Raw genomic sequence first — 23,528 nt, forward strand, 5'->3', positions numbered from 1 at the left:
TGCCTTTAAGCAGAAGCGTGCTTGCAAGGACAGTGTATTCCAAGTTTTATATTTTGGAAAGGAGAAACCAGACTCGTCAGCGCCAGGTGAATCTTAGCAACCAATTTTGGAGGAAGTTGGTTTGATTGGCTAACTGGCAACTGGTGGGTTGGCCAGGGTCAGTGTTCTGCCTGACAATGGTCAGCAATTGGTTCCTGCCAGGTCATTGAAGAAAGAGGAGCTGAGTTTTCTCCCTCTCTTTGCTGCCGGTTGCCTGTTGTCTCTCTGAGTCCGCAGTGAAGATCATTACAAAGCTGTGCCCATCTGAAGGCCTAAACGTCAGAAAGGAACTAACTGGAAGACATAAATCTGAATCAAAGTTCCTTTTCCTTTTATTTTATTCTATTTTCTTTACCTCTCAACCACCCTTTTCCCTCTTTGTGTGCGTGTGTTTGTGTGCGCGCGCATGTGAGCACGTGTGTGTGTGTGTGTGTTCATGTGTGGAGAGTGGGGGGAGTTAGAACGTGGGGTGCAGTTAGGAATAGATAGCCAGTTGTATGTTTTGCATATTTAATTATAATTACTGTTAATGATAAAAGGTTACTGTGGCTAGGACCTGGTGACTGTAGTCAATTTAATTCAACCAAGGCCACAGGTGCTAACATAAAATCAAGTTTCACCTGTGTTGTAACTCCAGGTCAAGTGGGTCTAGAATTGGCCCAGGGTGTCGTGACATCTGGTAACTGTCAAAGTGAGAAACTCATGTCAATTATCGACCTGCCAGCTTGTTGAAACCAGACTGAGACTCAGCATAGATGCATGATGGCAATCTGGTCAGAGCAATGTGAGCATAGACGTTTCTCATGATACTTAACAAGTAGGTGCCTCGGTACCTATTGTAGTCATTGCAACCCATACCTCCTCTTTCCAGGAAGCACTTGAGAGCATAGAGACGGCCTCATTAAAAACTGCAGTTAGAAAACCACCTGCTCCCCTGAGTTAATGGATCCCTGCAGAGCTATATACATAAATAATCTTAATCCCACCCTTTGAAACTGGCTCAATCTGTCAATCAGAAAGATTTTAGGAGTCATGTGTGTATGAAATTGAATGTAAACAATGCAGTTCAATAGTTTTTAGTCTTCTACAGGTTTCAATTGAATGTGAGAAAATCACTTCAAAGGTTTCCACCACATTAAAGGGATTACCTTTACCTTCATCTCACAGATCTTTAAACTTGGCATACTGATCTCAGCCTCTCCAGCCCAGCACAAAGCCTCCTGACTCCCACCTCCCAGGAAGGATCCTCCCCTCGGCACCTTGGAGGCATTTTTAGGGAGTGTGTTCACCCCCTTCCCATCCCTCCGAGTGCCTGTCGCAGATTGGCACTGCCAAGGGGTGGGGCCTAAAGGGCGGCTGATGGGGGACTGGGGTTTATGGGAGAGTGAGGGGGACTGAAGGGGTGAACTGGGAGTGAGGGTGAATGGGGGGCTGATGGGGAGATCTGGGCAGATGAGGGGGGCTGAAGGGAGGATTGTGGCGTGATGAGGTAATTAGAGGATAATAGGGAGGCCCTTGCCAGTGATTAAGGTGGTGGGGGTCCTTACCAGAAATTTGGGGGATGGGGGACTGTAGCAGCCGGTGTCTTAGGAGCGATACCTATCAGCAAGATTAGGTCCTGGCCCACTCAATTCCAGGGAGAACACCACTGAATGGCACTGAAAACCCGATTGAGGGTAAAACCTTTTCTAAGTGCCATGGGATGGCATGTTGGGATTGCTCTTCGCACCAGCAGGAATCATTCTGGTTTTCCCGCTGGCGAGAGAACTTATTCGCCAATCGGGCGAATCGCCCCCTCTTTAGTTGCATCACGCATGTCTTGAGGTACAAGCCTTGCAGTGACACAAATGTTCATGAAAATGCTGCATCCCTGCCCATTTTCCACTTTTGATGATTTCAGTTGGAATGCCATTATTTTCTTGAACTTCCCGCCTAGCATGATGGTCATTGGCTTTGTTGAGCTCTAGTATGGTGGGGCTTACTGCCCAGCTTCTGCATGAAAGGAATGTCTGGAATGGTGCCAAGGGCTCCTTCAATGGCAACGTTCTCCATTGTGTGGAGTTTGAGGCATTGCTCCATCCACCATTCCACCTGCTTGCTATGTTCAGTGATGATTATCCTTTGTCTTCAAGGGGCTGATTTAATTGCTGCTGAGCCTGTTGACTTCTTGATGCTTCCATACATCCCTCTAGCATCCCTGGATTCGGCAAACAGATTTATGCTCTTGCAGAGTTTCAATGTTGATTGGCAGAGTGCCAAGCACTGTGACTTGATTCTAGCAGCTCCGATGGGGGCTTCGATTTTGTTTGCAAACTCACTTGTAGTTTATGAGGGCTCTCCTCTTGGCTGCAGTAACTGGCTCCAGTTCAATCCAATAAGCTTCAAAGCAGTCCGCATAATTCTGATCGCTTTCTCCGTATGCAGTTAGTGCTGAGTTATAGAGTGTTACACAGGTGACCCCATTTTGACACAACGCTCTGACCTTGGGATTTCTTGTCCGAAAGAGCCTGATTGAAGATGCTGAGGAACTCCCGGTCCTTTCTGGGTCAGAGGTACGGCAAGTGTTGATCCAAGGATGATCTTTCCTCCTGGAGTGGTATAATTTCTTTCGCTGAAGCCTGACCTTGCAACACCCCAGGGAGAGGGCTGTGCCACAGCCAGTGCTGTGATAGTTACAAATGATGAAGGCACTGCTGAGGGCAGTACATCTGGTGATGATAAGATCTAGTAGGGACCTGTGGCATGAGGTTTGGAAGGACTCCATGTATAGGCAGGCAAGTGAAATGGGAAAGGACCCATGGTTGATGAAATTTTATGAAGAGGAGTGTGAAGTGAGTCATTTTGAAAGGACAAATGAGCAGAGGTTTTATAAACTATTTTAAAGGGAGTGTAGGAGCAGGGAGAACTGAAGGTTTACCTTTGCCGATGACAGGTTGAAAAGTTTGTTTAAAGTGCAGAGGTAAAAACCAAATAAATTATGTTCAATCTTTACAAACCGTCAGATTTTAGGGGCCATATTATGGCCTTGGAAGAGGCGCAGAGATGTACAAAAATGATACGCATGATACAGGACTTCATTATGTGGAGAGATGAGAGTTACTGACATTGTTCCCTTAGAGTAGGGAAGGTGAGTAGGGAAGTGTCGTACCTCTGTACGAGCAGCATAAAATAAGAGGAGTGCAGATGCATGTGGGTTGAATGCAATAATCAACAGAGGTTTATTGGATGGATGTTTATTATACAAAGGCTAGCTCTAGACTAAGGGCAAAAGTCCACAAAGTAACCTATGACCTCACGGCCTGTCACGCAACTTGGCTCTTAAAGAGACATTACACACAATTACAATAACCCACATATATAACAAGAAGGTTAAGAGGAGATGTTGAAAATGATATGAGGTTTTAGAGTACATCACGAGAAACTGTTTCCACTGGCAGGAAGGTTGGTAAGGAATGAACAAAAGAATACACTTTTAAAACTTATCCCAGGGCTTCAGAATGTCCCAAAACACAATATTACACCTAAAGATGTACTCTTGAAGCCAAGTCATCATTACAATGAAAAGAAAACAGCAGCCACTTTTCACAGAACCCCACAAACAGCAGCATGTTAAATCACCAGTTCATCTGTTTTATGCCAATATTGCTTGAAGGATAAATATTGAGCAAGGCACAGGGAATAACTCCTCAAACTGCTCTTCTGTACCATGGGATCTTTTACATTCACCTGAGAGAGCAGATGGGGCCTTATTTTTTTATTACTTTATTAATTCATGGGATGTGGGTGTCACTGGCAAAGTTGGCATCTATCGTCCATCCTGAATTTCCCTTGAGAAGGTGACATTGAGACACTTTCTACATCTGCTGCAGTCAATGAGTGGAAAGTACTCACACAGTGCTGCGAGTGGGGGGGAGTGGGGGGGGGGGGTTCCCAGGATTTCAACTCACCATTAATGAAGAAGCAGTGTTATATTTCCAAGTGAGGATGGTGTGTGACTTGGAGGTGTTGGCATTGCCAGGTGCCCATCCCTCTTGTTCCTCTAGATGCCAGGAACAGGGGTTTGGGAGACGCTGTGAAAAAAGCCTTGGCCAATCACTGCAGTGCATCCTGTAGATAGCAAACACTGAAGCCAAGTTGTGCCCGTGGCGGTGGTAGCAAATGTTTAAGGTGGTTGATAGGGCACCTATCAAATGGGTACTTTTTCCTGGATGGCGTCGAGCATCTTTGATTGTTGTTGGAGCTGCAGTCACCCAGGCAAGTGGATAGTATTCCTTCACACTCCAGACTTGTGTCTTGTAGGTGGTGAACAAGCTCTGGGGAGTCAGGATCTGAAATTCTCACTCCCTCAGTGCAACATTCCTCAGTACTGCCAAACCCCCCACCCAGGGGCATCCCCCCAGGGGCAGCACAGTGGTGCCGTGATTACCACAGCTGCCTCACGGCGCGGTGGTCTCAGGTTCGATCCTGGCCCTGGGTCACTGTCCGTGTGGAGTTTGCACATTCTCCCCGTGTTTGCGTGGGTTTCGCCCCCACAACCCACAGATGTTCAGGGTTGGATTGGCCACGCTAAATTGTCTCTTAATTGGAAAAAATTACTCTAAATTTTCAAAAAAGTACTGGCACCCCAATGTCAAACTTGTATGTCCTTCAAAGAACCAGCATAAACACAACAGGCCGGATGGCCTCTCTTTGAGCTGCAATTTACTGTTGATTTTATGCCTCTATTCTACATGCTGAAGTCTCTGGAATAAATAGGCCAAAGTTCTGAAACATAACACATTCCTGCTATCGGCTTCATCCACGGTTATGTTTTTAGTCTGTTAGCAAATACATTTTTTCAACCCATTCAGGAAATGGCCGATTGAAGGGGAAATTATAAAAAATATACTGGCTGGTCTTTCCCTTCAGTCTACCAGGACCAGACTAGCAAGGCTTCAGCTAAGGAAAGTGATGGTTCAGGGAAGCATGCCAAAGGAGCAAAAGTAGGGATAAGAGTGTGCATTTTTTCACTGGGTATGGTCAGAAAATGTCGCTGTTATAATCTCTGTGAATAAATGTGTTGATTTGTGACTGATCAATAGTCGAGTGAAGAGGAGTGACAATGGAGGGAAATCTCACTCTCTTCCTCCAGCTTCTGAACCCTGCCTCCCACAGCAGGCAGATTAAAAGATCAGCAGACAGCAGTGGGAGCTAAAGCAAAGGATGAACTTGAAAAAGGGATGGTGCAGACACTGAATAATTATTGACATACAGGGCACAGCAATATTTGAACAACTGAACTAGATATACAAGCCGTTCCCAATATAGCCGGTAAGATCCTTTTCGTGTGACCTGCAGAATCTGCTAACTAATTCACTCTTGCAGTCGCTTCTCGGTATCTGTTTCTGTTATGGGTTGCATTTTCAAAATCATGAATGGTTTTGATAGAATAAATAAGGAGGAATCATTTTAAGTCACAGAAGGGTCAGTTAACCAGAGGACAGAGATGGAAGGTGACTGGCAAAATGGGCAAAATTCTCCGTAATCGGCGCGATGTCCGCCGACCGGCGCCAAAAACGGCGCAAATCAGTCCGGCATCGCGCCGCCCCAAAGGTGCGGAATCCTCCGCATCTTGAGCGGTCGAGCACTAACCTTGAGGGGCTAGGCCCACGCTGGACTGATTTCCACCCCGCCAGCTGGCGGGAAAGACCTTTGGTGCCCCGCCAGCTGGCGCGGAAATGACATTGCCGGGCGGTGCATGCGCAGGAGCATCAGCGGCTGCTCACGGCATCCCCACGCATGCGCAGTGGAGGGGGTCTCTTCTGCCTCCGCCATGGTGGAGACCGTGGCGAAGGCAGAAGGGAAAGAGTACTCCCACGGCACAGGCCCGCCCGCAGATCGGTGGGCCCCGATCACGGGCCAGGCCACCGTGGGGGCACCCCCCCGGGGTCAGATCGCCCCCACCAGGACCCCGGAGCCCGCCCGCGCCGCCTTGTCCCGCCGGTAAGAGAGGTGGTTTAATCCACGCCAGCGGGACAGGCATTCTCGCAGCGGGACTTCGGCCCATCCGGACCGCAGAATCGCCGGGGGGGGGGGGGCCCCGCCAACCGGCACGGCGCGATTCCCGCCCCCGCCGAATCTCCGGTGCCGGAGAATTCGGCAACCGGTGGGGGCGGGATTCATGCCAGCCCCGGCGATTCTCCAACCCGGCGGGGGGACGGAGAATCTTGCCCATGAGGGCAACATGAACTAACATATTTTTACACAAGGAGTCATCATGACCTTTGCTGTTCATTCAGGTCCTTTGTTGTTCGTAGTGTATATAAATGATTTGGAGGAAAATGTAATTGGTCTGATTACTAAGTTTGCAGATGACACAAAGGTTGGTGGAATTGCGGATAGCGATGAGGACTGTCAGAGGATACATCAGGATTTAGATCATTTAGAGACTTGGGCGGAGAGATGGCAGATGGAGCTTAATGCGGACAAATGTGAGGTAATGCATTTTGGATAAATACTTGAAGACGATATTGCAGGGCTACAGGGAAAGAGCAGAGGGCTGGATTTATTGGATTGCTTTCATGAGCTAGCACTGCACAATCGACTAAATGCTGTTTCATTCTACGATTCTGTGATTTAGTGATGCCTCCAGCTTTGAGTTTGGTGGGAATGATGCCTCTGTTTCCTTACTGTTGGATAAATCTTAAATCATTAATCCACTGTTTCCCTACATTACAATACTGACCACAGTTCAAACAAGTATTTAGTTGGCTATGAATTGTAGTGGGACATCATGGGGTTGTGAAGCATGGTGTATAAATGCAAGTTCTTTATCATTCTTGCTCATCAAGTGCTAATCTGTTTTTCTAACTTTCGCTGGTTTAATTGGCTATTTACCTGTCATTCAGTTCTGGAGTCTGAATACACTGAGCAGATTGGCATCAATTAAGACCCCATGAAATACATGGACCAGTGGTGTCAACATATAAGCCAGATTTGCACTCAGCAGGAATCCATGTCGCTGATCCCAACAAAGTTTGCAAGGTCAGGTGGAAGGTTTCCTCATTTGGGTGCAAATAGTGACAGTCTACTCCACTAAAGGGACCAGACAGTAAAGCCCATCATATAACCTGAACTGGAAAGTCTGGCTTGATGGCAAAGTGGGTGTACAGTGGGAGACATCCAGACTTCCCAGAACAGAAATATAGCCCTCCCCAGTCTTACAAAGGAATCCATATTAAAAAATTAATGCAAAAAATGTATATGTAAATCTTTTGGGTTCTGGGCCCTCCTTTTGTACCCCCACACTCTCCAGAACTCTGCATCCCTCAATGCTTCTCCCCACTATTCCTAAGATTCTCATAGCTCCGACAATCTTCCAAAGCTCAGCCTGTCTGGCTGTAAGTGCTAAAAACTCATTTAACTGCAATAAGACTGAGGAAACAGTCGCCTGCCATTACTTGTTTTGTGGACAGTGCCTTCTGCTTTTGTGTGTCCACACTTCAAGTGCTCCTTTTGACTGTTGCAGACTATTTCTGTGGTGATTTTCTGTCAAACACTTGTGTCTCCACAAAGTAATCTGGAGCAATCTGATTCTGGTGTTCCTCGGTACCCATCACTATCTCGCAGAGCCACAGAAATTGACTGTTGCATTTTGCCAGCCCAGCAACAATCTCATTCGAAGACCCCTTTCTGAATTATCCTGAATTATTTACATTGTGTACCTTGTGTTGCCCTATTACGTATTTTCTTTTCATATACTAAATGATCTATTTGAGCTGATCACAGAACAAACTTTTCACTGTACCTCGGTACACGTGACAATAAACAATCCAATCCAATTCTTTCTCTCACCTCTTTAGAACATAAGAACATAAGAACTAGGAGCAGGAATAGGCCATCTGGCCCCTCGAGCCTGCTCCACCATTCAATGAGATCATGGCTGATCTTTTGTGGACTCAGCTCCACTTTCCGGCCCGAACACCATAACCCTTAATCCTTTTATTCTTCAAAAACTATCTATCTTTATCTTAAAAACATTTAATGAAGGAGCCTCAACTGCTTTACTGGGCAAGGACTTCCATAGATACACAACCCTTTGGGTGAAGAAGTTCCTCCTAAACTCAGTCCTAAATCTACTTCCCCTTAATTTGAGGCTATGCCCCCTAGTTCTGCTTTCACCCGCCAGTGGAAACAACCTGCCCGCATCTATCCTAACTATTCCCTTCATAATTTTATATGTTTCTATAAGATCCCCCCTTATCCTTCTAAATTCCAACGAGTACAGTCCCAGTCTACTCAACTTCTCCTCGTAATCCAACCCCTTCAGCTCTGGGATTAACCTAGTGAATCTCCTCTGCACACCCTCCAGTGCCAGTACGTCCTTTCTCAGGTAAGGAGACCAAAACTGAACAAAATACTCCAGATGTGGCCTCACTAACACCTTATACAATTTAAATCTTTAAATCAGTACTGAGCATTTTTCACCCTCTAATATTCCAACCTGCACCTAAACTCATTAAACCCTCACCAATTTCTCTGCTCCTCTATCCTCTCACAATCTCTTTGTTAAAAAATTATTTTTATTGGCATTTTCCATATTTATAAACAATTGTGTATATGCATCCACATTTTTCTTAACCGCGTTAAATTACTTTATTGTACAGAAAGGTTTATCCTGTCCTTCCTTTAATTAACCCTATATACATTTTGCCGCCCTCTAGCTCGGCCTATGCTCCCTTTTGCAACCCCCCTCCCGCACCCCCCATTCCTCCATCCTCCTCTTTGCGTGCTCCCCTGTACCTCCCCTCCTCTCCACCGCCCCCCCCCCCTCTCAGCCCAGTTGGCTGTGGCTGTGCTTTGCATTTGCATACAAGGACGGGGGGGTGGGGGGGGGGGGTTAACCCCGGCTCCCCTCTTCTCCCCTTTTCTGGCTTTCCCACCTTCCTTCTATCTTCTCCTCCCCGACTTCCCTCCCCCTGGGTTGCGCAATCCTTTGGTTCCTCATCAATCTTGATTTTTATTTCCCTATCTTCCCACTTTTTTTCCCTCTCTTTCCCGTTTTCTTAGCTTACTCCTCGTTGCTGGCTTCGAGCAGGTTTTGGAACAGGCCGACAAACTGCCCCCAAGTATCCAGGGAGCCTTCCTCTGACCCTCGGATGGCGTACTTAATCTTCTCCAGGTGGAGAGATTCCGAGAGGTCAGCGAGCCAGTCTGCAGCTGTGGGTGGTACTGCCAATCGCCAGCCGAGCAGGATTCTCCGGCGCGCAATTAGGGAAGCAAAAGCAAGGGTGTTGGCCCTCTTCCCCATGTGTAACTCTGGCTGCTCTGATACCCCGAAGATTGTCACATTTGGGCACGGCTTCACCCTCACCCCCACAATCTTGGACATTGCCTCGGAGAGGGCTGTCCAGAGCCCAGCAAGTTTGGGGCATGGGTACACGAACCCGACTCAGAGTGGGTACAGATAGAGGAGGAATGACCCTCCGGGCCCTGGTTACAGCAGCAATCCCATCCCGTTCACATTTGTCCTCCAGCTCCGGAAAGAACCTGCTCATTCGGATTCTGGTTAGGTGCACTCAGTGCACCACTTTGAGCTGCATTAGATTGAGCCTTGCGCAGGAGGAGGTGGAGTTAGCCTTGCTCAGTGCTTCGCTCCAGACTTCCCACCCCACCTCTGAACCCAGTTCATCATCACATTTACGTCTGGTCTTGTCCAGTGGTGACCGAGCTCTGTCCAGTAACTATCCGTATATTTTCCCACATAGATCCCCTCCTTGCTGCTTGTGCCTATCAGGTCCTCTAGTAGTGTGGTTTCTGGGGCTCCAGGGTACCCTACTGTCTCCTTGCATAGGAAGTGTTTTATTTGGAGGTGTCCCATTTCCTGTCCTTTTGCTAGCCTCCACTTCCTTGTCATTTCGTCCAGTGTCGCCAGTCTGTGCCCTACGTAAAAGTCCCTCACTGTCATTGTGCCCCCATCCTGCCTCCATCTTTTGAAGGTGGTGTCTAACATGGCTGGGGGGAATTTGTGATTGCCGCAAATAGGGGCCATGGGAGACATCTTAGTTAGCCCAAAGTGTTGTCTCAATTAGGCCCATGTTCTCAGCGTGGCCGCTACCACTGGGCTCATTGTGTATCTTACTGAGGGGGATGGGAGTGCTGCTGTAACCAGGGCCCGGAGGGTCATTCCTCCTCCACCTGTACCCACTCTGAGTCGGGTTCGAGTACCCATCCCCTCACTCTTTCTGCCGTTGCTGTCCAGTGGTGGTATTGTAGGTTTGGTAAAACCATGCTCCCTTTGATTTTCCTTCTTTACAGTGTGGGTTTGGGAATTCTCGGGTTCTTACCCCCCAACACAAATGCCACGATTAGACCGCCTACATTTTGGAAAAAGGCCTTGGGGATGAAGATCGAAAAGGAAGAGGAACCTAGGCAGCACGTTCATCTTGATTGTCTGCACTCTCCCCGCCAGGAAGAGTGGGATTGAGCCCCACCTCTGTGGGTCCTTTTTTACTTCCTCCACCAGGCTGGTCAGGTTCCACTTTTTTTTATTATTTTTTTATTTTTTTAACAATACAGCGCAGTACAGGCCCTTCGGCCCACGATGTTGCACCGAAACAAAAGCCATCAAACCTACACTATGCCATTATCATCCATATGTTTATCTAATAAACTTTTAAATGCCCTCAATGTTGGCGAGTTCACTACTGTAGCAGGTAGGGCATTCCACGGCCTCACTACTCTTTGCGTAAAGAACCTACCTCTGACCTCTGTCCTATATCTATTACACCTCAGTTTAAAGTTATGTCCTCTCGTGCCAGCCATATCCATCCGCGGGAGAAGGCTCTCACTGTCCACCCTATCCAACCCCCTGATCATTTTGTATGCCTCTATTAAGTCTCCTCTTAACCTTCTTCTCTCCAACGAAAACAACCTCAAGTCCATCAGCCTTTCCTCATAAGATTTTCCCTCCATACCAGGCAACATCCTGGTAAATCTCCTCTGCACCCGCTCCAAAGCCTCCACGTCCTTCCTATAATGCGGAGACCAGAACTGTACGCAATACTCCAAATGCGGCCGTACCAGAGTTCTGTACAGCTGCAACATGACCTCCCGACTCCGGAACTCAATCCCTCTACCAATAAAGGCCAACACTCCATAGGCCTTCTTCACAACCCTATCAACCTGGGTGGCAACTTTCAGAGATCTATGTACATGGACACCTAGATCCCTCTGCTTATCCACACTTCCAAGAACTTTACCATTAGCCAAATATTCCGCATTCCTGTTATTCCTTCCAAAGTGAATCACCTCACACTTCTCTACATTAAACTCCATTTGCCACCTCTCAGCCCAGCTCTGCAGCTTATCTATATCCCTCTGTAACCTGCTACATCCTTCCACACTATCGACAACACCACCGACTTTAGTGTCATCTGCAAATTTACTCACCCACCCTTCTGCGCCTTCCTCTAGGTCATTGATAAAAATGACAAACAGCAACGGCCCCAGAACAGATCCTTGTGGTACTCCACTTGTGACTGAACTCCATTCTGAACATTTCCCATCAACCACCACCCTCTGTCTTCTTTCAGCTAGCCAATTTCTGATCCACATCTCTAAATCACCCTCAATCCCCAGCCTCCGTATTTTTTGCAATAGCCTACCGTGGGGAACCTTATCAAACGCTTTGCTGAAATCCATATACACCACATCAACTGCTCTACCCTCGTCTACCTGTTCAGTCACCTTCTCAAAGAACTCAATAAGGTTTGTGAGGCATGACCTACCCTTCACAAAGCCATGCTGACTATCCCTGATCATATTATTCCTATCTAGATGATTATAAATCTTGTCTCTTATAATCCCCTCCAAGACTTTACCCACTACAGACGTGAGGCTCACCGGTCTATAGTTGCCGGGGTTGTCTCTGCTCCCCTTTTTGAACAAAGGGACCACATTTGCTGTCCTCCAGTCCTCTGGCACTATTCCTGTAGCCAATGATGACATAAAAATCAAAGCCAAAGGTCCAGCAATCTCTTCCCTGGCCTCCCAGAGAATCCTAGGATAAATCCCATCAGGTCCCGGGGACTTATCTATTTTCAGCCTGTCCAGAATTGCCAACACCTCTTCCTACGTACCTCAATGCCATCTATTCTATTAGCCTGGGGCTCAGCATTCTCCTCCACAACATTATCTTTTTCCTGAGTGAATACTGACGAAAAATATTCATTTAGTATCTCGCCTATCTCTTCAGACTCCACACACAATTTCCCATCCCTGTCCTTGACTGGTCCTACTCTTTCCCTAGTCATTCGCTTATTCCTGACATACCTATAGAAAGCTTTTGGGTTTTCCTTGATCCTTCCTGCCAAATACTTCTCATGTCCCCTCCTTGCTCGTCTTAGCTCTCTCTTTAGATCCTTCCTCGCTACCTTGTAACGATCCATCGCCCCAACCGAAACTTCACACCTCATCTTCACATAGGCCTCCTTCTTCCTCTTAACAAGAGATTCCACTTCCTTGGTAAACCACGGTTCCCTGCTTGACGCCTTCCTCCCTGTCTGACCGGTACATACTTATCAAGAACACGCAGTAGCTGATCCTTGAACAAGCCCCACTTATCTAGTGTGCCCAACACTTGCAGCCTACTTCTCCACCTTATCCCCCCAAGTCACGTCTAATGGCATCATAATTGCCCTTCCCCCAGCTATAACTCTTGCCCTGCGGTGTATACTTATCCCTTTCCATCATTAACGTAAACGTCACCGAATTGTGGTCACTGTCCCCAAAGTGCTCTCCTACCTCCAAATCCAACACCTGGCCTGGTTCATTACCCAAAACCAAATCCAACGTGGCCTCGCCTCTTGTTGGCCTGTCAGCATATTGTTTCAGGAAACCCTCCTGCACACACTGTACAAAAAACGACCCATCTATTGTACTCGAACTATATCTTTTCCAGTCAATATTTGGAAAGTTAAAGTCTCCCATAATAACTACCCTGTTACTTTCGCTCTTATCCAGAATCATCTTCGCCATCCTTTCCTCTACATCCCTAGAACTATTAGGAGGCCTATAAAAAACTCCCAACAGGGTGACCTCTCCTTTCCTGTTTCTAACTTCAGCCCATACTACCTCGGAAGAAGAGTCCCCAAGTAGCATCCTCTCCGCCACCGCAATACTGCTCTTGACTAGCAGCGCCACACCTCCCCCTCTTTTGCCTCCTTCTCTGAGCTTACTAAAACACCTAAACTCCGGAACCTGCAACATCCATTCCTGTCCCTGCTCTATCCATGTCTCCGAAATGGCCACAACATCGAAGTCCCAGGTACCAACCCATGCTGCCAGTTCCCCTACCTTGTTTCGTATACTCTTGGCATTGAAGTAGACACACTTCAAACCACCTACCTGAACACTGGCCCCCTCCTGCGACGTCAAATCTGTGCTCCTGATCTCTATACTCTCATTCTCCCTTACCCTAAAACTACAATCCAGGTTCCCATGCCCCTGCTGCATTAGTTTAAACCCCCCCAAAGAGCACTAACAAATCTCCCCCCCAGGATATTTGTGCCCCTCAGGTTCAGATGTAGACCATCCTGTCTGTAGAGGTCCCACCTTCCCCAGAAAGAGCCCCAGTTATCCAGAAATCTGAATCCCTCCCGCCTGCACCATCCCTGTAGCCACGTGTTTAAATGCTCTCTCTCCCTATTCCTCATCTCACTATCACGTGGCACGGGCAACAACCCAGAGATAACAACTCTGTTTGTTCTAGTTCTGAGCTTCCATCCTAGCTCCCTGAAAGCCTGCCTGACATCCTTGTCCCCTTTCCTACCTATGTCGTTAGTGCCAATGTGGACCACGACTTGGGGCTGCTCCCCCTCCCCCCTAAGGACCCGGAAAACACGATCCGAGACATCACGTACCCTTGCACCTGGGAGGCAACATACCAAACGTGAGTCTCTCACGCTCCCACAAAATCTCCTATCTGTGCCCCTGACTATAGAGTCCCCAATTACTAATGCTCTGCTCCTCTCCCCCCTTCCCTTCTGAGCAACAGGGACAGACTCCGTGCCAGAGGCCCGTACCCCATGGCTTACCCCTGGTAAGTCGTCCCCCCCACAAGTATCCAAAGCGGTATACTTGTTTCTCAGGGGAACGACCGCAGGGGATCCCTGCACTGACTGCTTTTTCCCAGTCCCTCTTACAGTTACCCACCTATCATGTGGATATCACTTGTGGATCTGTGTCCAGTCTCTGGCTATTTGGATCCCCAGCTAACGGAATCTGTTTTGGGCCGTTTTAAACGGGAGCCCCTACAGCTCTGCCCCTCCTCATTTGGGTTCACTGGGAATGCCTCACTTTTGCCCAGGTTAAGTTTGTAGCCCTCGGGGCAGCACGGTGGCGGCAGTGGGTTAGCCTTGCTGCCTCACGGCGCTGAGGTCCCAGGTTCAATCACGGCTCTGGGTCACTGTCCATGTGGAGTTTGCACATTCTCCCCGTGTCTGCGTGGGTTTCGCCCCCACAACCCAAAGATGTGCAGATTGGTGGATCAGCCAAGCTAAATTGCCCCTTAATTGGAAAAAATTAATTGGATACTCTAAATTTATTTTTTAAAAGTTTGTAGCCCGAAAAGGTTCCAATCTCTTTCAGTCTTTGCAGTATTGCCTTCAGACCCTCCTGTGGCTTCGAGACATAGAGGAGCAGGTCATCTGCATAGAGTGAGACTCTGTGCTCTCGGTCTCCTCTCCAGATTCCCTTCCAGCTTTTCGCGTCCCGCAGGGCTATCGCCAGGGCTTTGATCGCTAGTGCGAACAAGAGTGGGGACAGGGACCAGCCCTGTCTTGTTCCTCTCTGTCGCTGGAAGTATTCAGAGCTGGTGGTGTTAGTTCAGACGCTCGCATTGGGAGCGTTGTACAGGAATCTCACCCAGGCGGTGAACCCCGCTCCTAGCCCAAACCGTTGCAGTACCTCGAGGAGGTACTTCCATTCGACTCTGTCGAAGGCCATTTCTGCGTCCAGGGAGACAACAAAGAACAAAGAAAAGTACAGCACAGGAACAGGCCCTTCGGCCCTCCAAGCCTGTGCCAACCATGGTGCCCGTTTAAACTAAAATCTTCTGCACTTCCGGGGTCCGTATCCCTCTATTCCCATCCTATTCATGTATTTGTCAAGTTGTCCCTTAAACGTCACTATCGTCCCTGTTTCCACCACCTCCTCCGGCAATGAGTTCCAGGCACCCTCTACCCTCTGTGGAAAAAACTTGCCTTGTACATCTCCTCGAAACCTTGCCCCTTGCACCTTAAACCTATGCCCCCCCCGTAATTGACCCCTCTGCCCTGGGAAAAAGCCTCTGACTATCCACTCTGTCTATGCCCCTCATAATTTTGTAGACCTCGATCAGGTCGGCCCTCAAGCATGCCGCATGCCTTCTTGACTACCTTCTCCACCTGTGTTGCCTCTTTCAGTGACCTGTGGTGCCCCTTTCAGTGACCTGTGGACCTGTACACCTAGATCTCTCTGACTGTCAATACTCTTGAGGGTTCTACCATTCACTGTATATTCCCTACCTGCATTAGACCTTCCAAAATGCATTACCTCACATTTGTCCGCATTAAGCTCCATCTGCCATCTCTCCGCCCAAGTCTCCAAACAATCTAAATCCTGCTGTATCCTCTGACAGTCCTCATTGCTATCCGCAATTCCACAAACCTTTGTGTCATCTGCAAATTTACTAATCAGACCAGTTACATGTTCCTCCAAATCATTTATATATTAATGATTTTTGTATAACTTTGTATAACTACGAACAGCAAAGCTCCCAGCACTGATCCCTGTGGAACACCACTCGTCACAGCCCCCCAATCAGAAAAGCACCCTTCCATTGCTACTCTCTGCCTTCTATGACCTAGCCAGTTCTGTATCCATCTTGCCAGCTCACCCCTGATACCGTGTGACTTCACTTTTTGTACCAGTCTGCCATGAGGGACCTTGTCAAAGGCCTTGCTGAAGTCCATATAGACAACATCCAGTACCCTACCTGCGTCAATCATCATTGTGACCTCCTCGAAAAACTCTATCAAGTTAGTGAGACACGACCTCCCCTTCACAAAACCCTACTGCCTCTCGCTAATACGTCCATTTGCTTCCAAATGGGAGTAGATCCTGTCTCGAAGAATTCTCTCCAGTAATTTCCCTACCACTGACGTAAGGCTCACCGGCCTGTAGTTTCCTGGAGTATCCTTGCTACCCTTCTTAAACAAAGGAACAACATTGGCTATTCTCCAGTCCTCCGGGACATCACCTGAAGACAGTGAGGATCCAAAGATTTCTGTCAAGGCCTCAGCAATTTCCTCTCTAGCCTCCTTCAGTATTCTGGGATAGATCCCATCAGGCCCTAGGGACTTATCTACCTTAATATTTTTCAAGACGCCTAACACCTCGTCTTTTTGGATCTCAATGTGACCCAGGCTATCTACACAACCTTCTCCAGACTCAACATCCACCAATTCCTTCTCTTTGGTGAATACTGATGCAAAGTATTAATTTAGTATCTCGCCCATTTCCTCTGGCTCCACACATAGATTCCCTCGCCTGTCCTTCAGTGGGCCAACCCTTTCCCTGGCTACCCTCTTGCTTTTTATGTATGTGTAAAAAGCCTTGGGATTTTCCTTAACCCTATTTGCCAATGACTTTTCGTGACCCCTTTTAGCCCTCCTGATTCCTTGCTTAAGTTCCTTCCTACTTTCCTTATATTCCACACAGGTTTTGTCTGTTCTCAGCCTTCTAGCCCTGACAAATGCCTCCTTTATCTTTTTGACGAGGCCTACAATATCTCTCGTTATCCAAGGTTCCTGAAATTTGTCGTATTTATTCTTCTTCCGCACAGGAACATGCCGGTCCTGAATTCCTTTCAACTGACATTTGAAAGCCTCCCACATGTCAGAGGTTGATTTACACTCAAACATCCGCCCCCAATCTAGGTTCTTCAGTTCCTGCCTAATATTGTTATAATTAGCCTTCCCCCAATTTAGCACATTCACCCTTGGACCACTCTTATCCTTGTCCACCAGCACTTTAAAGCTTACTGAATTGTGGTCACTGTTCCCAAAATGCTCCCCTACTGAAACTTCTACCACCTGGCCGGGCTCATTCCCCAATACTAGTCCAGTATAGCCCCTTCCCTAGTTGGACTATCTACATAGTGGTAGAAGACGATCGCCTCTGATGTTCTCTCCTCAGGGGGGGGTCATTATCACATTCAGCAGCCGCTTGATGTTCACTGTAAGCTGTCTACCCTTGACAAAGGATGTTTGGTCCTCTGGTACGCAGCCCTCCAGCCTTTTGCCCAGGACCTTTGCGAGTATTTTCGCATCCACATTCAGCAGTGAAATGGGTGTATATGATCCACATTACGTCGGGTCTTTATCTTTTTTGGGTATCAGTGATATTGTGGCTTTCACTGGTGTAGGTGGAAGAGTGCTCCTTGCCAGCGGGTCCGTGAACATGTCCGTTAGGTGTTGGGCCGGGACAGACATGAGTCTTTTAAAAGACGTCCGCCGGGAACCCATCGGGGCCTGGTGCCTTCCCCGACTGCATGGAGCTGATGCTCTCCATGATTTCTCCCAGATCTATTGGTGCTTCCAGCTCCCACCTTCTGCTTTCCCTCACAACTGGTAATTCCAGTCCGTCGAGGAAATTCTGTTCCTGAGCTATTTCCCTCGTGGCTGCCTGCTTTCTCAGCTGGTGAGCCAGTAGGCGGCCAGCCTTGTCTCCGTGTTCGTAGAAGGTCCCCTGTGACGGCCGAGTTGGTACATTGCTTTCCTGGTGGATAGCAGGTTAAAGTCCATTTGCAGCTTTTTCCTCTCCACCAGCAGCTCTACGGTTGAGGCCTCGGAGTACAACTTGTCAACTTCCAGAATGGAGTCCGCTAGTTTCCTTTCCCAATCTCAACCTTTGTATAATCCTCACATCATCTATTCCACCTATATCCTCACCAAGTTCTTCAAACTCATCACCTTCCATGGCCCTCTTTGCTCAAGGAATTAAAATTTGAACCAGATCAGGGCTCGGCACTGTCTTAACTCTTTTGCCGTACATACTCAAATCTCAACTCACCCTTCATCTCACCATTTCTTTTCATACATCCATGAAGAATCTCTTGCTAGCTTCCTCGCTAACTTGTTTTCAGCTCCTCTATTTATTGTAACATTTCTATCACTGCTAAGTCAGTTGTGTCTTTAATGCTCTCGTTCCCAGCATCAGTTGTTGTCTCCCATCTTCCTTATTTTCAAACCCCCTCCTCTGGCCTCCACCTTTTACAAAACCGCTACCAATGATGAGCTGTTAAACGTTGCCATTTTCTTGGGCGGAAATGAGAGGGGGGAGGGGGTGAGGGTGCAATCTTACATTGAATTACATCGAAGTTACAACTCATAAACAGGCTATTCAGCCACTGATATATGACTGTGTTTATGTTTCGGACAAGAACGTAGAACATACAGTACAGAAGGAGGCCATTTGGCCCATCGAGTCTGCACGGGCCCACTTAAGACCTCTCTTCCACCCTACCCCCGTAACCCAATAACCCCTCCTAACCTGTTCGGACACTCAGGGACAATTTAGCATGGCCAATCTACCATCCTGCACGTCTTTGGACTGTGGGAGAAAATCAGAGCACCCGGAGGAAACCCATGCAGACACGGGGAGAACGTGCAGACTCCGCACAGACAGTGACCCAGCGGGGAATCGAAACTGGGAACCTGGCACTATGAAGCCACAGTGCTATCCACTTGTGCTACTGTGCTGCCCTCTTGTGCTACCGTGCTGCCCAAGCTTCATTACACCCCTCTTTATCTCACTCTATCGGTATATCCTTTGATTTCTTTCCCCCCTCGCGTGCTGATCCAGATTCCCTTTAAATGTATCTAGGTTATTCACTTATCAAGGGAGGCAGAGGTGTAGTGGTATTGTCACTGGGCTACTAATCCAACGACCCAGATCAAGATCTGGGGATTCGGGTTCAAATCCCGCCATGGTCGGCGGTGAAATTTGAATTCAGTAGAAATCTGTAATTTTTTAAAAGTCCATTAATGACCATGGGCGCAATTTACCGGCCTCGCCGCGCCCGACTTGGTGTCGTGATGAGGCCAACGAATCACGCGAGAAGCCTCTCGCAAGATTCGCAACTTTTGAAACATCTCGCAAGATTCAAATGACATGCATATTTAAATGAGCCGACGCCCAGGAGGTAATGTCCTGCCCAACGAGGTTAGGGCCTGGACCAGGTGCCGTTTAGTACTGGTCCACACAAACATGGACCAGGTGTAATGGCACTTGGAGGGTGTCTCCCAGGTCATTGGAGAGACCTGGGTGGTCGGGGACAGGACAGTGTGGCACCTTGGCACTGCTAGCCTGGCACTGCCAGGGTGCGCAGGTGGCACTGCCAGGGACCCCGGGTGCCAGGGTGGCACTGCCAAGGGTACGGGCCTATGGAGGGTCAGACCCTTGAATGGAGGGAAAATGGTGGCACGGTGGCACAATGATTATCACTGCTGCCTCACAGCTCCAGGGTCCCAGGTTCAATGCAGGCTTCGGGTCACTGTCTGTGTGGAGTTTGCACTTTCTCCCCGTGTCTGCGTTGGTTTCCTCCGGGTGCTCCGGTTTTTCTCCCACAGTCCAAAGATGTGCAGGTTAGGTGGATTAGTCATGCTAAATTGCCCTTAGTGTGAAAACTGGGGTTACGGGGATAGGGTAGAGGTGTGGGATTAAGTAGGGTGCTCTTTCCAAGGGCCATGGCAGACTTGATGGGCAGAATGGTCTCCTTCTGCACTGTAAATTCTATGATTCTATGAAGGCTGTGGGGTGGGGGGGTGGTGGTACCGAGCATGTATGAAGGGGCCTCATAGATCTTGGAGTGGGGGGTGAGGGTGGGTGCCCTGAAAGGGGGAGGGTTGATGTGAGGGTTAGGTAAGTCTGAAAGAGGGGGGACCCCATAGTGGGGTATCCTCACTTGGGGGGGGGGGGGGAGGTAATGCCCTTGTGTGCGGGGGTGACATTGTCCATGGATGAGGGCTGTGAGAGACCCTCAAGCTCACTTAGAGATCGGGTCACCCTTTCAAAATGGCGGCCCAATCTCTGAGGGGCCACTCAAGCCGGTGAGTTTAGTTGCCCATGCTGAAAACATTTCTCAGTGTGGGCGAGGCCATGGAGCAATTCCCCAAGATCCAAAAAAATGACTGAGGCTGTAATCTACTGCCCTCGTCGCATTCGACTCGGTGCAACGAGACGTTGCAATCTGGCACTTGCCCATTGAGGTCGGGTTCCAGATTTGCACATGCAAGTGTGCAGTAAGGCTCACTTGAATATGCTGTCGCTAAAGTTACCCAAGGGATTTAACTCCTGTGGTTTGGCGAGTCCAAGTGAATGCTGCTTAGCACAGGTCTCCACCAACATAGACTAGGTGTACCGGCACTTGGGCAATCTCCCTGGCAATCGGGGGCCCCTGGATGGTTGGGCTCTGGGCCGGGTGGTACCCTGGCACCCGTTGCCATCTGGGCACTGTGGCACTTCCAGACTGTCACCCTGACATTGCCAGTGTGCCCAGGTGGCACAATCAGCCTACTGGTGGCAGTGCCAAGGTGCCTGTGGCATTTGGCCTGTGCCAGGGTTGGACCCCGGGTACCCTGCCCTTATGAGGTGGGCTAACAGCATGTCTTTCCTCAGTAGTAAGTTGGGGTATTGGGGGAATCCAGGAGGCCATAGTGGGGGGTTCAGAGATTGTGCCCCGATTCCCTTCCTGCACTGGCGAGCTGAGTTAGTGCAGGAAATGGGACTAAGTGTGGCCTCGGCGGGAAAACGCGCCCGGCATGGGACTCTGTTTCATCTCTATTAAATCGTGTCCCAAGTTTGGTTGAATACTGGTGTGGGAAACACCCCACCAAACGTGCCCAAAATTACACTTAGAAATGTTTTTGCTTGAAGTCCGTTCCATGAAATCATTGCCAATTGTCAGAAAAACCCTTTAGGGAAGGAAATCTGCCATCCTTATCCAGTCTGGCCTAAATGTGACTGCACAGAAATGTTGTTGCCGCTCAAATATGGACGGGCAATAAATGCTGGCCTAGCCAGTGATACTCATGTCCCATAAAATTAATTAAAACAAAATGACTCTCTGGACAAGGCAGTTTTTTCCTGAATTCCCCAATTGGATTGATTAGTAACTACTGTACATTTATGCACCCTTGATTTGGTTTCACCGACAAGTGGAAACAACTTCTCTACATTAATAATAATCTTTATTATTGTCACAAGTAGGCTTACATTAACACTGCAATGAAGTTACTGTGGAAAATCCCCTGGTCGTCACATTCCGGCGCCTGTTCGGATACACTGAGGGAGAATTCAGAATGTCCAATTCACCTAACAGCACGTCTTTCAGGAGAAAACCGGAGCACCTGGAAGAAACTCATCCAGACACGGGGAGAACTTGCAGACTCCGCACAGACAGTGACTCAAGCCGGGAATCGAACCTGGCACCCTGGCGCTGTGAAGCAGCAGTGCTAACCACTATGCTACTGTGCCGCCCCTCTTCACGCTATTGAATCATTTAATGATTTTATTGAGCTTCATTCAGTCTTCTCTTTTCTGGAGCAAAACGTCCTAGCCTATTCAAATTTTCGATAGTTCTAGCCTCTCAGTTCTGGGATCATCTGTCTAGTTCTTTTTGCATCTTCTCCAAAGCTTTGAGGATATCAGTCCACGCAACAATTGCCGGATTGAGCTCAATGATGCCAAGCTATTCATTACATTTATCAATGCTTTATATGAAGAACTAAAGAGCTGTATATATTAAATATATTAATTTGCGGACAACACTAAGTTAAGTGGTATAATAAAATGTGGAGATTGATAAATATAGTGAGTGGAAAATCTGGTGAGGATGGAGTTCAATGTGTATGAGGATCGAAAAAAGATGGATTAGATGTTTTCCAAATGGTGAGAAGCTAGGAACTGTGGCGGAGCAGAAGAATTAGGGGTCCATATACAGAAATCACTGTAAACAAATAGGCAAGTAAAAATGGTTATCAAAGAGGCAACTGAAGTGTTGGCTTTTATCTCAAGAGTACTGGAATCAAATTGGGTGGAGTTGATGCTATAATTATATACCTGGTTATACCACATCGGGAATACTGCTTCAGTTCTGGGCACTGTACAGAATATATATAATGGCCTTGGAGGGGTTGCAGAATTATACCAGAGCAAAGAGGGTTAAATTATGAGGACAAATTATGTAAACTGGGCTTGTATGGGTGGCACAGTAGCACAGTGGTTAGCACTGTTGCTTCACAGCACCTGGGACCTGGGTTCGATTCCCGGCTTGGGTCACTGTCTGTGCGGAGTCTGCATGTTCTCCCCGTGTCTGCGTGGATTTCCTCCGGGTGCTCCAGGTTCAACCCACAAGTCCCAAATGACGTGCTTGTTAGGAGAATTGGACATTCTGAATTCTCCCTCTGTGTACACAAACAGGCGCCGGAATGTGGCAACTAGGGGAGTTTCACAGTAACTTCATTGCAGTGTTAATGTAAGTCTACTTGTGACACTAATAAAGATTATTATTATTATTTCCTTGGCGTAGAAGACTAAGAAGTGATCTAATTGAGGTATTTATGATTAAAGAATTTGATCGGGTAGATAGAAACATATTCCTCTGGTTACCACTCCAGAACAAGGGGGCATGAACTTAAAATTAATGCTAGGTTGTTGAAGGGTGATGTCAGCAAGCACTTTTTTACAATAATGGGTGCTTGAAATCTGGAACTGTCCCTCTCCAAAAGAATTGTTCAGGCTCAGGGTAAATAGAAAAGTTCAAAACTGCATACAATAGATTTTTGTTAGGAAAGGTTATTAAGGGCTACCAAGATGGGTAAATGGAGATACAAATCAACCATAATCTGAACAACAGAACAGACTCCAGGGACTGTATGGCCTACACCTGTCCCTAAGTTTCCAACTCCCTCTGGTCTGTAGTGAGAATACCTTTAAGAAATGGGTGTTTATTACTGCAGTGATGTCAGAGAGTGGATGTCAGCTTTTTACTTTTATTTTAGACTGTTTGCTGCAGGGTGTGTTTTAGTTTCGTTTTCAGAGCTGGGTAGCTGCAGTCACAGCCAGAAGGTGTATTAGAGTCTCTCTCTGAAACCTAAAGACTGTAAATCGATCCTTTGGTGATTTAAAACTAATAACTGCTCTTAGTAGTTACTTTAACCTGATGTGCTTCTGCTGAAAGTTTTTTTTTTTAAGTCTTCTGGATGTTAAAAGGACAGCTTAAGAATTACTTAGTGTTATATTCTTTGGGGGTTGTATTTGAATTAATGGCTGTTAAGATGTTCACTGTATGTTTTAAAAAGGTTAACTTGAGTTCATAGAATAAACATTGTTTTGCTTTAAAAGATACTTTTCCATTTCTGCTGTACCACACCTAGAGTGGGCTGAGTGCTCCCCATACCACTATC

The sequence above is a fragment of the Scyliorhinus torazame genome, chromosome 1 (assembly GCF_047496885.1).
Source record: "Scyliorhinus torazame isolate Kashiwa2021f chromosome 1, sScyTor2.1, whole genome shotgun sequence".
In the NCBI taxonomy this organism is placed as follows: domain Eukaryota; kingdom Metazoa; phylum Chordata; class Chondrichthyes; order Carcharhiniformes; family Scyliorhinidae; genus Scyliorhinus; species Scyliorhinus torazame.